We start from the raw sequence: 10150 nt of genomic DNA on the forward strand, positions 1-10150 counted from the left end.
ATCTGGTACATATTCTAGGTTGTTATAGAGGAGGTTTGTTGAGAGAGGTAGGAAAAAATGATGACTCACACTGCCATCTTGGCTCTGCCCCTTGCAGGAGGCTTTATTAGAAAGAAATTTCTATTTAAACTCTGGGTAGAAATATTATTAGTTCTGTGGTCTAGGAAAACATTTTGAATGGAAGGCTCTACCCCAAGGTCACTGGAACCTCTAAACAAATAGAATTCTTCTGACTTAGAGCTCCTGATTTAGACCTTAAACTGTTTAAAACAACAATCCTCTATTATCCTGGGAAATTCTTCCAAAGTTTCTATGATCCTGGGGAGATCCTCCCAAATCTCTGTTGTCTTAGGTCTTAGCAAGTTGGGGTTGCATTTAATTAAAACACAAGTCTTAGTTATTTAGAGGTCCTTATGCAGTGAACTTGTTTTCTAGAAGGGAGTAAATAAAGGACCTCCAGTCTAACAAGAACAAACAATGTAAGCAGTTAGACTATATACCATCAAATTTCACACAATTTTGCTTTTACTGATATTCTTTTCCTCCAGTGATGTGGCTAATAATTATCATACTGATCCAGCATTTATTGATAAAGGATTCAGAAATGGACATAGGTCTAACAAATATTTTTAAGACCACCCATTCTCAAAATCTCACATATTAAGCTGTTCTTCCTGGTTATAAATTTTTTCTTAAGCCCTTACCTTCTGTCTTAGAATTGGTACTGCATATTGGTTCCAAGGCAGAAGAGTGGTAAGAACTAGGCAATGTGGATAAAGTGACTTACCCAGGATCATGTGGCTAAAAATTGTCTGAGGTCAAATTTGAATCCAGGACCTCCCTTCTTAAGGACTGGCTCTCAATCCACTGAACCACCTAGCTGTTCCCTCCCCCCAACCAGTTATGTTTTGATGAAGGGAAACCTGCTGGTATATTATCAGATAAGAACAAATGGACTTATTTGTTTAAAAAAGAGCAGTTCATAACTAAACTGACTGGTCCATGTTGTTGAAAGGTGAAAGAACATTCACAGGACATCAAGAAAAATTTTGAGAAGGACTTGTTTCTGAGTCCTGTCAATCTGCTTCAAAAAATATGATTCCATAATGCTAAAAAACATGTAACTATCTCCTTGAAATTCCACCTATCTAGGTAATCATAACTCAACGTATTTGATTAAGGTCTTGCATAGCATTTGTAGCAAAGGATTGTATCTTTACCAAACAGAACAAAGGTTCCAGCACTTTTCAGTGACGTGATTGATTGTGAATACTAGGAATACCTTCCATTGCAGTATAGTATTTTGACATTAAAGTAAATGTCAGAAATGGGATTTGAACCCTGGTCAAGATGTGTTAGGGGCAGATAGGTGGTGCAGTGGATAGAGTACCCAAGAAGATTCATTTTCCTGAGTTCAAATCTAGCCTCATTCACTCACTAGTTGTGTAACCACAGTAAAATCACTTAACCCTGTTTGCCCCAGTTTCCTCCTCTGTAAAATGAGCTGGAGAAGTAAACAGCTAGCCATTTCAGTATCTTTGCCAAGAAAACCCTAAATGAGGTTATGACAAGTCAAACATGACTGAAACGACTAAACAATGAGATGTTAGAGGATCCCTTCTAATAGAACTATTGTTTTTTTTAATGTATGCTTGTATGTATGTGTGTTCCTGTAGTGAAATGGGAAGCTGGAAAGTTACACTAGATTTTCTCTAAGGTATATGCTTATTCTTTGAGCAGCTAGGTGGTGCAATGGATAAAGCATTAGATTTGGAGTCAGGAACTTCTTTTTTTTGACATTATTTTTTTATTTGGTCAATTTCAAACATTATTCCTTGGTTACAATAATCACTTTATTTCCCTCCCCTCCCCCCATTCCTCCTCCCATAGCCGGATGCGCAGTTCCACTGGTATCACATGTGTCCTTGATCAGAACCGATTTCCATGTTATTGGTGTTTGCACTAGGATGTTCATTTAGAGTCGACATCCCCAATCATATCCCCTCGACCCATGTCATTAAGCAGTGTTTTTCTTTGGTGTTTTTTGGAGTCAGGAATTTCTGACTCCACATTGTTTACAATTTTGTAAATTATATATTTGTGCTAATATAAACATCCTCTACTTTTGAGTTCCCTTTGGATTTGTTTTACTTGGATACTTTTTTCTCTTGATTTTGTGGCTGTTATCTTTTTAAAATGTAATCAGAGTATGTTTTATTCTTTTTCTCTTTTCATCTCTTCATATATTTCCCTTATTTTCTTTATATTTGTCACTTCTAATAACATGATATAATCCATTACATTCAAATATCAGTCCTTCCATTCATTGCATTTGTTTTTATTCCAGTTATTTTATCATAAAGCTTCCATGAATATTTTCATACATGTACAGTTTTTTACCCTCTCAAAAATGCCATTACAGCCTAACCCTAGTAATTGAGACCTCTAGGTCAATGAACACAAACAGTTTTATATAAGCTCAATGCAGATTTCCATTTTCTTTTCTAAAATAAGTTCCATAGCTGCTCTAGCAATGTAATATTAGGCCGCCTTCTCCATGTCTCTATCAACATGTAGTTTAATCATTTTAGTATACCTATTTCCCAGTTAACATATATTACCAGGACCATATTTTGCTAGATTGGTCCTTAGGTATCAGAGACAATCTGTTGCCTGGACCATCCTTTTCCTAAAACAAGTCTTTCTGGATTGGTCATACCCAGTGGAATTTTTGTTCTAGTGCCACAACCCCTCAAGAATGCAGAATTATCTCCATAGTATGATGAATGTTAAAGTAAGACTTTTGCAGAATAATTATGCTCTCTAAGCCATTTCTATCTCACTGGAAACTGTATTTGGACTATGTGAATGCTCTGGCTTGGATCTGCTACTAATCTCATGCAGGTATATATGGGCTCTCTAGATAGTTACATTATTCATCTTATCTAAGGGCTTATTCATCTTCTTAATTTCTTATTTATTTTTTAGTTAGATTTATCTAGTCTTGAGATGGGGAAGTTAAAGTCTGCCATTATTATTATTTTATTGTATCTTTCAATCTGAATCTCATTCAGTTTTTCCTTTAAAAATCTGGATGCTATAACAGTATATACAAGGTCTAATACTGATAATACTCCATTAGCCACAATATACACATCCCCTAATATAATATAGTTATCCTATTCATATTCATTCTTGTATTCATTCAACAAACACTTATTAAGCATTTTCTCTGGGTAAGGTCTTGCACTTTCCCGGGAATATAAAGAATAGCACATTTATATAAAAGTTTACCATCTTGCTGGGGAAAATGTAAATAAATAACTAAGCTATAAAGGAGAGAGATAAATAGAAAGAAGTCCAGACAAAATATTGTTTAAAACTTTGGAGGTTAAAGGTGATTTTTACTTGAAGACTAGATGAGGTAGGAGGAAGATGTCAGGGTTGGTTTTGTAAACCTTAAAATTTCATAGACTTATGAATGTTAAAAATTTTACTCCACATTGAGGAATCCTCCAATTCCCTACTTGAAATAATTCCCTACCAGATAGTGAGAACTCTACTTGAATGTGAAAACTCCTTGCTATGGGAGTATCCCTACTCCACCCGTACTTAAGACTGCTTTAGGGAAGAAAACTCCTTGCTAAACAATGAAAGTACTTGAAAAACCATACTTATAAAGGAAAGGAGTTCTTTGAGCCATGCCTGTTTTTGGAATTGATACAAATAGGATGCTAGGTGCCTATAAAGGTGGGGCAACTTGTAAACTACTTAGACCTAAAAGCTGAAAACTTACTCAGAGGTTTTGTCTTAATGAAATTAGTCGACACAGTAGCATTTTTTTCTGACTTACTAAAGAGATTAATCTACTCAGCTGTGAATTCAAAATGGGCTGTCTTCTGGAAAACATCTACAGTGATTAGTAGATGGAAGAACTTAGGGGAGGTGACATAGGAGATTTTGCCCTTAAAAATAAGAGCTCAGAGAAGAGGAGGAGGTGATTCTGAAACATTCAGATTGAGGAGGACTCATTCTGAAATATTCAGATTGAGGAAGGACTGATTCTGAAACATTCAGATGTAGGAGGGAGCTAGTGAAAGCAGCTGAGATGATGCTGGCCTGATGTCACTAGAATCCTTGCTTAGGCAGACCTTGTGGTGAGTGTTAAAAGACTGACTGACTGATCTCTCTCTCTTAAGACTCAGGTCTAGGCCATGTTGGCTTAAGGCCCTTCATACTTATTTCCTTTTTCTCTCTTTCTCTCTTTTCTTTAATTCCACATTTGTATTAGTTAAATCTCTATAAAACCCAGTTGACTTGGGTATTTGAATAATTGGGAATATTTCCCTGGCGACCACCTTATATTTGATTTAAAAACCAAGACACTGTAGTGAAACATATTTTCTGCGGTCAAATTTACTCACCCTCTCTTATATCTATCACAGTTTATATCTTCCACCATTTTAACTCACTACAGTTTAGGGGCTTCACTCAGGAAGTGGAATTGGAGCTTGAAGGAAGAAGGACTTTAATACATAGAATTTGTTTTATGAATGAGGAATTTGAAGACCAAAGAAATGAAGTAACTTGTTTTGAAACACACAGAATGAAGTAGTGGAATTGAGATTTGAACCCATATCTTTTAAAAAAAACTTTTACCTTCTGTCTTAGAATCAATACTTTATTTTGGTTCCAAGGCAGAAGAGCAGTAAGGGTTAGGCAGTGGGGGTCAAGTGACTTGCCCAGGGTCACACAGCTAAGAAGTATCTGAGGCCTGATTTGAACTTAGGACCTCCCATCTCTAGGCCTGGCTCTCAATCCACTGAGCTACCCAGCTGTCCCCTACAAGATTTTTTAAAGGCCTTCTATATCCTTATTTCTTCATCTTGGTACCTATTAGTTTGTTTTCACTTTTCCTGGTGTCACAATGATGCTCCTTCCAACCTCAGCAGATGTTTCCCGAGTTCATAGAGTTTCTGAAATAACTCACTCTGAATTGCCACTTCACTTGAGACAAAAAGCCTAGGGAGGGAGAGATGAAATATGTCACAATTCCCAGGTTGTTGCTTATGAAGAAGGGAGTAGGAATAATAATCTAGACATTTGTATGTCCTTGGTGTGTGCTCAGAAATGTTATGTTATTTCATCTCAATTTTTGCTGTTATTTGGTAGTTCCAGTCTTCTCTTTGTGACCCCATTTGGATTTTTCTTGGCACAGGTACTGGAATGGTTGGCCATTTCCTTCTCCAGATCATCTTACAGATAATGTAACTGAGACAAACAGGGTTAAGTGACTTGCCCAGGGTCATACAGCTAGTAAGTGTTTGATGCCAGATTTGAACTCAAGACTTCCTGGGCTCTAGACCTAGTGCTCTATTCATGGTACCACTTAGCTGCCCCATCTCAATTATTCATCTCAATAACTAGCCACTAAGGTAGCTAGAACATTTTAAACATTCAATTCAATTCAACAGTTCAGAGAGCATTTATTCATTTAGAGAGGTTAAAAGACTAACCTAAGTCCCATAGCCAATACAGTGACATGGATAAGAGCAGAATCTAAGTCTCCTCACTCCTCATTCAATGGTTTTCCCATTGTGCCCCCTTGTTCACGTTTCCTTTGTTTCCTGGAGTTGGACCTAACAGATGGTAGGAGAGAGGAGGCAGTGGAGTTACTGTTGGGACAGGCAACAGTTTTGCTCAACCCCAGTCAAGGCATGGTCCTCTGTCTGGGCTGCTGTAGCTGGAAATGTGTCCTCGGTGGTAGCCAGACAAAGCTACCTGTGCCTTCCTGTGTCACTCCCTGCTGTAAGCCAGAACCGCTTCTCACAGTGCCCTCTGCCATGCTGCTGGCTCTGGCTGCTGGAAGAGCACTGCAAAAGCTCTCTTGTGATGTTGGCACCAGGTGGAATTTGTTTTCGTTTGATTTTGCTTTCCTACAGTAGCATTTCTTGATTCCACTCCTACAAGCAGTCCTGGGCAGTGCCCTACCTTTATGTCCCTCCTCCTCCCTCATGGATCCTTGATAGGGAATGAATCATTTCTGGTTTACCTATTCACAAAAACATCCCTAAACATGCTCTGAGAGTTTAGAGTTGGAAGGGACCTCAGAAGACTCCTTGCCCAACCCTCCTCATTTTGCAGATGAAAAGTCGAATGATTTCCCCAACGAAATAAATGAAAGAGGTAGGATTTGAACCCAGGCCTTCTGATTCTAAATCCAGTGCTCTTTTCTTCTGCACCACAAAAGAATCCAGGTATGCCTAGCACCAACTTCCTTTAAGGCTTGCGAGAGCTCATCATCTCTGTGTTCTCTCAGATGCTGAATCTGAGTAGCTTCTCAGGACTGTTGCCAAATGGCACTCCATCTCAGTTTGTTTTTCTTCCTTAGGAAGCTGAGGCCAATTATTTTTTCCTGTACTGTACTTTTTAACTTCCTGAATTATAGAGTCAATGGCCTTTTCGATGTTATATTTGCTAGTTTAATAGAAACCTGGACTGGAATGTTCCGGGAAAGGATAGCAATATGAGCTGAAATAAAATCACATATTATCTAGAGCAGGAAGGGTCCTCAGTGGCTATCTGGTCCAGCCTCCTCATCTTAAGTCTAAGGAAATTGAAACCCAGAGAGGGGCTAGCTCATGGTTACTCATGGAGAAGGAATAAAAGCTAGGGTTCCATTACACATGCTCTGATTCTAAAGTCAGCACTCTGTTCTTTTAAATTCCTATTGAAAGTTTTTGTTTCTCTCTCATGTACCTTTCTCAATGTGTCCATCCTCTAGCCCAGGAAGACCCATTCTTCATAATCAACAAATTTTTTAAGAAGGGAAAAATAAATTTTAGTAAAATTAAGTAATGAGTTGAGAAAACAGTGTTCCTGACCCATAACTCCCTACCTCTGCAAAGAACTGGGGAGAATTATTTCACTTATTTCTCTGGGGCTAAGCTTGTTGTAATTTCCTAGCATGTAGCTTCTTTTTTTTTAATTAAAAAATTTTAATTTAATCTTTATTCCAGTAACAAATTTACGCATAAGTTTTCCAAAGTTATGTTATTCATGTTGTCTCCCTGCCTTCATGCCTCCCCTCTCCCAGAGCTAACAAGCAATTCCACTGGGTTATACATGTATTATCATTCAAATCCCATTTCCATAGTATTCATTTTTGTTTATACAAAACCTTTTTGTATTTATAAATTTACAACAATTTATAATTAATATAATCATAATATAATATAATTTACAATCAATATTCATTTTATATCTTATAATGTTTTCTATCTCTTGCTTGGTCTTAAATTCTCCCCTTCCCCATAGATCTGACAGGCATACTATTCTATATTCACCAAAATTTACTTAATATTCATTTTTGTCAGAGAATAATCTTATAAACCTCAAACTCCAAATCATATACCCAAATAAACACGTGATAAATCATGTTTTCTTCTGCATTTCTACTCCAATAATTCTTTCTCTAGAGGTGGATAGCCTTCTTTTTTCATAAATTTCTCAGAACTGTCTTGGATTGTTGTACTCCAGCATGTAGTTTCAATAACTTTCCTTCCACTTACATTGCATAGACACTGTGTATGTGTTGCTTCTCTATCAGTTCATAAGAATCTTCTTATGTTTTTCTGTATTCATTATATTCATTGTTTCTTTTAGGACAATCTATCATTTTATTAATGTACTATAAATTGTTTAGCTATTCCCCAATTAATGAGTATCTATATTGTTTCTAGTTCTTTGCTACTGAAAAAAAAAAACATTAAAAAACCCCAAACCTTTGCCTTCTTAGTATTAGTTCTAAGACAGAATGGTGGCAAGTGCTAGGTAATTGGGGTTAAGTGACTTGCCCAGGGTCATACAGCTAGTATCTAAGGCCAGATTTGAATCTCAGAGCTCCCAACTTCAGGCCTGGGACTTCCACTATATTAGCTAATTGCCCCAAAACATACATTTTCTGTGACTTTTTTTTTAAACCCTGACCTTCTACAGAAGAATACATTAGAATCAATATTGCGTATTGACTCCAACGCAGAACAGTGGTAATAGGCAATGCAGATTCAGTGACTTGACCTGGGAAGTGGCTGATGTTTGATTTGAACTCAGGAGCTCCCATCTCTAGGCTTGACTTTCATTCCATTGAGCCATCTAGTTGCCTCCCCAACCTTTTTTTTCTTTTTTCTTTTTTTTAGTAATTTTCTCCACACTATTTCAAATTGCTTTTCAGGATGGTCAAACTATTTTACAGCTCTGGCAATTCTACAACCCTTCCAATAGTGATTATCTCTTGTTTTATCTTCTTTGTCAATTTATTAAATGTGGAATGAAATGATAGAGTTGTTGTTTTGGAGGTGCATTTTCTTATTTTTTAAAATGATCTTTTGATATATTTTGTTTTTTCTTCACTTATATTATCCACTATATTCTTCCCTTGAAGTCCTTCTAGAGAGACATATCTTATAATGAAAAATAAAAAAACAAAATTAACTAACATTTTAGAAAAAGTCTAATATTGCATACAGTGTTCAGCACCCATACATGGCCTTCCACCTCTGCAAAGAACTAGGGGGATGGAAAGGGGTGAGAGGAGGTGTCATTTCAAATCTTTTCTTTGGGGCCAAGCTTGGTCATTATCATTTGGTAGCATTCACTTCTGTTGTTTTATTGGTGTCTTTTCATTTATGTGGTATACATTATTTTCTCTTTATAATAGATACATTGTTTTCTTGGTTTTATTTACTTCAGTTTGTATCAGTTTATATACATCATCTCGTTCTTCTCTATATTTACCATGTTCATCATTTTGTATAGCTCAACAGTATTCCATTACCTTTCCTCTAGACTGAGTAAGGAAGTGACAAGGGGGAATTTAGAAACCATGTGGCAGCTATTGTTTTTATTCTGCTCCAATGGAATTTTAATACAAATTCACTGCAATAAATTCCAAGTTTATATCATAGGATTATAGAACTGAGAATGGGAAGGAATCTTGGAAACCATTTCATTTGACTCCTTATGGAAACATGGACTTAGAAGTTGGGTGCCCATTTACTCTAGCCCATTTACTCTAGCCTCTTTATCTAATATTGCAATTCTAGTCATTCCCCAATGGGCATCAAAGGCACATGGACCCTTTCTTTTTATCACCGACCTCCTTGAAAAGTATACTTAGTCATGGCATGTCTGGATCAAAGGATATGGATGTTTTAGTTAAATATTTTTCTTAATTACAAATTACTTTCCAGGATGGTTGCTCCAGTCCATATCACCAGCACCAGCACCTGAACACACCCGTTTTTCCAAAACCCCAGCAGTATTGGCATTCCTATCTTTTGTTGTGTCTATCGGCTCTCTAGAAATGAAATGAAACGTAAGAGTTGTTTGGATTTGTATTTTTCTTATTATTAGTGGTCTGGAGCACCATTCCACATGGTTGTTAATGTGTTGGCAAATTCTTTTGGAAACTTTGAATAGCTACCAATTAAAGAATAATTTTTGGTAATAAAGCCTCTATAAACACGACTAATTTGTTTACTTAGCTAGTTACTAGTGTTCTGTTCTCTGACTCAGAAGTTCTCATCTCCTTCATAAAAGTAACATGGCTTACACTCATCTTTACATTAATGCTTTGTGATTACACTCTAGGTTTTTAGTGACTACTTTAACTGATGGGAGGGGGGGGGGCGGAGGGAGGAAATGCTCACATCCCTCTTCCCATACAGATAGATATCAGTCTCTCATTAGAGATATTTGACGCAAAGCTTCCCCACCCCCACCAACTTCTTCTTATCCTACTTGCATTCTTTGTGCAAAAGATGTCCAATTTCATGTAATCTATATTAGTTATCTTTATTTTTTTGAAGTCCCTTGTTTGGTGAAGAATTCACTCTCTAAGTATATCTGTGAAAAGTATCTGATTTGTATCAGTTCCTTCTAATATTTATTGATGATTTGACCTCTAAAATTTAGGTCCTGAATCCACGTTCAACTTATTATAATACATGATATAAGATACCCATCTAAACATAATTTCTGTCAGACAGTTTTCCAGTTTTCCCCAAAATCCATGTCAAAAAGGGAAGTCTTCCCCAAGTAATAGCTTCAAATTTATATCCTCAAGTTGAGCATTCTTTCCACTACAACA

The sequence above is a fragment of the Monodelphis domestica genome, chromosome 3 (genome assembly GCF_027887165.1).
Source record: "Monodelphis domestica isolate mMonDom1 chromosome 3, mMonDom1.pri, whole genome shotgun sequence".
Lineage (NCBI taxonomy): Eukaryota > Metazoa > Chordata > Mammalia > Didelphimorphia > Didelphidae > Monodelphis > Monodelphis domestica.